Genomic DNA, 5,662 nt, shown 5'->3' on the forward strand with positions numbered 1-5,662 from the left:
TGTGCATTTTATTAGACGAGTGGCTCTTGTACACAATCATGAGCGTAGACTGTAAGGATGTTCACAATCTTTTTGTATTTTTCTCTTTATTTTCGTTAACTCCCAATGCACCAGACTCATACACACACATGCACTTACCTAGCTACCTCCACCACCTCTCTGACAGCAGAGCAAGACAGTGTCAACATCTAGGTGCTGTGTCTGTGGTACACAGTCATATATAAATATCTATTCAAATATCAGCCCCTACAAAGTTGACTAGTCAAATTCAAAATCAGTTCCCCTCAATTGCAGAAATTACCAGCACTTGATTTTAGGAGTTTGCAACAATATACCATTTTTAAGACCTCTGCGTGGCTATTCATCTAAGATGTTACTTGGAAACTTGGGGCAGAATCAAACCAAGGACCGTGGGAGACTTTCACTGCAAAAAAAAATGTTAATGTTTCGTAAAATATACTTTCATGTGATGCAGTAATGGCATCACTTTCTTGCAGCGCAGGTTTGTTGTAGTTCCAGCCCTGGGGTAGTTTGCTGTAAAATTAAATGGTCACACAGCATTTGGACGGAATGCTGAAATATACAGATTGGTTAAGTAACCTTAATTTCCAGGCTTCCTCGCGTAATGAACGATATTTGGGATGTATGGTAATGTGAGACTAGCCCGCAGTCTGCTAGGTAAAAAATATGTTGAGTAAGTTTTCCATCAAACTGACATTGAACATCAACAGATTTTTTGGTTGAATTCACAGAAAGTGGGCAACATACACAGTTTGTCTAATTTCAACCAGATTTCAACCACAAATCAACTATTTGGATTTCAAGGGTTGGTTAATTTCATTGACAACTCAATTAAATATCCACAAAAATATGATGTTGATTTGAGATTTTGTCAGGTTTTTCCTCCGAGATGGAACATTTGGGATTTTAGCGCTGCGTAAAACATTCCTAAATTATAACAGTACTGAACCATACTGTAAATGAGTGAAATTAGGGATTTTTTTTGTAATGTCTACAATATTAGAAAAAAGTTAATATTTGTGTAAAAATGTTGTTTAAGTGTTGGTTATAGGTTTTGGTTATAGGTTTAAAATGTTGTTTTTAAAACACTATAAACATGGCCATCAGATTTGCACATTTTCTTGATATCTGCCTATACACAAAATGAATGTTAAGATCTGCCAACTTTTTGAAGAGTAAAGCAAGATATACAGTGGGTGTTGCAAGATCTTTCACATGTAAAACAATTATATTTGACATCTTTCATTTGGCAAATTATTACACTTAAATGACCACCTTTTTAAATAACTTGTTTAGTGAGGTTTGGACTTGACAGGTGTGCTGCACACTCTTAAAAATACCTAGTAGAAACTTTGGGTGTTTATGTGCTGGCTCTAAATAAATAAAATACTAAGCATATAACTTTGATATCCTGTGTGTGCATTTCTCTGTGGATATATTCTTACATTGACCCTTTTGGAATTAGCACTGCAAACATCTACTTGGAACAATTTTTTTCTAATCTTGGCTGCAAGAACTTTTGTTTAAACTTGACAGGATGTTGACCAGAGGGGAGTATTTATCAAGGGTTTCATGGTGTTTAGGTTTTAGTTTAGTTTTTATTCATGTTACACATTTTCATCTAAAACCTGAATTGCAGGTTTTGGATGAAATAATTATACTAGTGGGGGAGTTTAATGATGGAGTTATGGTAAACTTTTTTTGCTTTGTAATTCATTCATTTCCCCTCATCAATCTACACACAATACCCCATAATGACAAAGCAAAAACAGTTTTGAATTTTTTTGCACATTTATAAACAAAAAAGAGAAGATAATTCAATATAAAAATTCCGTAAGTATTCAAAACTTTTACTCAGTACTCTGTTGAAGCACCTTTGGCAGCGATTACAGCCTCAAGTCTTCTTGGGAATGACACTACAAGCTTGGCACACCTGTATTTGGGGAGTTTCTCCCATTCCTTGCAGATCCTCTCATGTCTGTCAGGTTGGGTGAGGATCGTCGCTGCACAGCTATTTTCAGGTCTCTCCAGAGATGTTCAATCTGGTTCAAGTCTGGGCTCTGGAGGCCACTCAAGGACATTCAGAGACTTGTCCCAAAGCCACTCGTGTTGTTTTGACTGTGTGCTTAGGGTCGTTGTCCTGTTGGAAGGTGAACCTTCGCCCCAGTCTGAGGTCCTGAGCGTTCTGGGCAGGTTTTCATCAAGGAGCTTTCTGTATTTTTCTCCGTTCATCTTTCCCTCGATCCTGGCTAGTCTCCCAGCCCTTGCCTCTGAAAAACATATTCACAGCATGATGCTGCCACCATGCTTCACTGTAGGGTTGGTGCAAGGTTTCCTCCAGACGTGACGCTTGGCATTCAGGCTGAAGAGTTCAATCTTGGTTTCATCAGACCAGATAATCTTGTTTCTCATGGTCTTTAGGTGCCTTTTGGCAAACTACAAGCAGGCTGTCATGTGCCTTTTACTGGGGAGTGGCTTCTGTCTGGCCACTCTACCATAAAGGCCTGATTAGTGGAGTGCAGCAGAAATGATTGTCCTTCTGGAAGTTTCTCCCATGTCCACAGAGGAACTCTGGAGCACTGTCAGAGTGACCGGAAGGCCCTTCTCCCCCGATTGCTCAGTTTGGCCGGGCAGCCAGCTCTAGGAAGAGTCTTAGTGGTTCCAAACTTCTTCCATTTAAGAATTATGGAGGCCACTGTGTTCTTGGGGTCCTTCAATGCTGCAGAAATGTTTTGGTACCCATCCCCAGATCTGTGCCTCGACACAATCCTGTCTCGGAGCTCTACGGACAATTCCTTTGACCGCATGGCTTGGTTTTTGCTCTGACATGCAGTGTCAACTGTGTGACCTTATGTAGACAGGTGTGTGCCTTTCCAAATCATGTCCAATCAATTGAATTTACCACAGGTGGACTCCAAGTTGTAGAATCATCTCAAGGATGATCAATGGAAACAGGATGCACCTGAGCTCAATTTCGAGTCTCATAGCAAAGGGTCTGAATACTTATGTAAATAAGGTATTTCTGTTTTCAGTTTGTCATTATGGAGTATTCTGTGTAGATTAATGAGGGGAAAAAGTAATTTAATACATTTTAGAACAAGGCCGTAACGTAACAAAATGTGGAAAAAGTCAACATATGGGTTCAATTCAATCAAGCTTACATGCAAGTACATTCTTTTACCCAAATACATAAACTGTACCTTTTTATTACCCAAATAAAACAGCAGAATGATTTTGTGGTAATGTAATCAAATAGCAGACAGACTCCCTTCTCAAGTAAATCTTATGAAGGGCACGTTCCTCTGCCCATGCGTTGCTGATGCATTCCATATCTTGCAACACCTGGATAGGTATTTTTAGTATCAGCTAACCACATCCATTGTTATAGCAATTTGTTATTCGATGACCCTGTCGATGACGTGGCAAGCAACCATTGATTGATGCCTGCAAGGTCTGAGCAGGGGAACGCGATCCATATGTTATAGCATGCCGCTTTTCAAACCAACTGGGAACTCAGAAAAATACAAGGTCAAATCATGACGTCAGTGATCTTCAGGTCGGAAAGTCAGAGCTCTAGAAAGAGGCCTGAGTTCACGAGTTGGAATTCTGAGTTGCATGACCATTCAAATTTCCCAGCCGGAGCTGTTTTTTCCTGAGTTCCCAGTTGTTTTGAACGCACTGAAGTCGTAATTTGGAGATTCCCGAGTTCTCAGTAGTTTTGAACACAGCAACTATCTGATGCCCGACTGCACAGTCAGTGACGTGGCACGCAGACATTGGTTGATATATGCAGCGTCTGAGCCGGGGAATGTGACCAATATCGGCCTCAGTCTCAAATCCAATCACCTTCCAGTACTACTATCTGGTGACTGAAGGAGCACGCTGCTTATCCCGCGTTCAAAACAACTGGGAACTGGGAACTCAGAACTGGAAAATCTCAGACTTCCAACTTCAGTACGTTCAAGACAACTGGAAACTCTGAAAAAAACCTAGCTCCGACTGGTATTTTTTTTTTGAACGGTCATCCAACTCAGGCATCTTTCCAAAGCTCCGACCTGAAGATGACCGATGTCATGATTAGACCTTGTTCCCAGTTGTCTTGAAATCCCCATTACTGCATTAAGAGGTTAGTGATGTACCCGTACCATATGACTAAACTAATATGAGGGCCTAGTCCCATTTCAGTCCCTTGCTCCTACCTATATAGTATAAAAGACCGGAAAGGACTAGATAAGGGTAAACAATATGTTGGTCTTCCTAGACCTGCAGTCGGCAGAGTGGGGATTCTTCCATATAGCTTTCACGTTTCCAGCCCTATCAGATCTGTGGAGACAAAAGGGGCTAGGCATTGAAATGGAATGTGGCCATTAAAACTTAATCTTCACTCCATCCAACAGAAATTGCAGCAACAGCAACCTCTTGTGGCACAAGTAACAGCACCAGTGCCCTATATTGTTGTTATCAAAATCAGAAAGGTATTTTGCTTAGGGCCGGGATTCAATGTAATTCGCATTATAGTGAGCATGACCTTTAAATGTTAATGCAATCATTGTGAAAGCCAGAACATTGCCTTTAAAAAATGCATTGTCTACAAGTGTGATCGGATTGAATTGCATCCTAGTTTGGACCTTAAACATTGTACAAATATTTATACTGTTGGCTTATATTGTGTTTTTTTTAAAATACAGATGACAATTTTGATACTCATCACTGCATCCTGTAGGCTTATCAAAAGGTTGGCTGGACTTCGCTAAAGACCCATAGATCTCTTCATTACTCCATTTTTGTATACAAGGCCATACTTCATAGACTTATCTAATTTTGCTCTTGAAGTATAGACATCTGAGTTGCCTAACCCCTTCACAGGATTGTGACCTAGGGTCTCCACCGAGCTAGGTAAATATGCTTTTAGTTTTAATGCACCGTATTGCTGGAACAAAATTGCATTTGATTTGTGATGTTTTACTTGTGCGTCCCATGACTGTATTTTAATTCATGTATATTTTGTGTATAATGTGTTTGTGTTGTATTGTGCAGGACACATTTGAAAAAGAGGCCTAGGTCTCAATATGTCTTATGATAAAATAAAGGTAAAATAAAAACAATATTTACATGGTCATTTACCAGATGAAGGGTGAAATAATTTTACAAACTCCAAAAAACTACTTTTATTTTCTGTAGACAGCAGGTGGTACTGACTAGACAAAATGCGAGGACATTAAATTATTAAGGATGGTACAGTTTCTATGACAATGGAGCAGAGTATTTTTTCATTGCACTCAATAGAACTAACAGTGTAAAATAGACATTACCAATGTTGCCTCTAAGCTGTGCGCATGCTAGCCCTATATTATGACCAAATAGCCACAGTAGCCTACTTGACCACTGTTAAAACTAACTTAAAGCAGGTACAGTGTTCACAGTAAAAGCGCGCTGGACGTTGCACAGAATTTTCGCAACATTAAAGTTCGCGCTCAGCAGACCTGAAATTTGCTCAGTGATTTAAAATAAATGTGGGAACATTGGACATGATGTAATCATATTGTACGGAGAGAGCTTATGGACAAAGGTAATACATACATGTTTCTCTATGGACAACCATATCACCAAAGGACAGTATTAAAAAGTTATTAGCAAAAAT

The sequence above is a fragment of the Oncorhynchus mykiss genome, chromosome 10, assembly GCF_057628025.1.
Source record: "Oncorhynchus mykiss isolate SJ-2025 chromosome 10, ASM5762802v1, whole genome shotgun sequence".
NCBI classification, from domain to species: domain Eukaryota; kingdom Metazoa; phylum Chordata; class Actinopteri; order Salmoniformes; family Salmonidae; genus Oncorhynchus; species Oncorhynchus mykiss.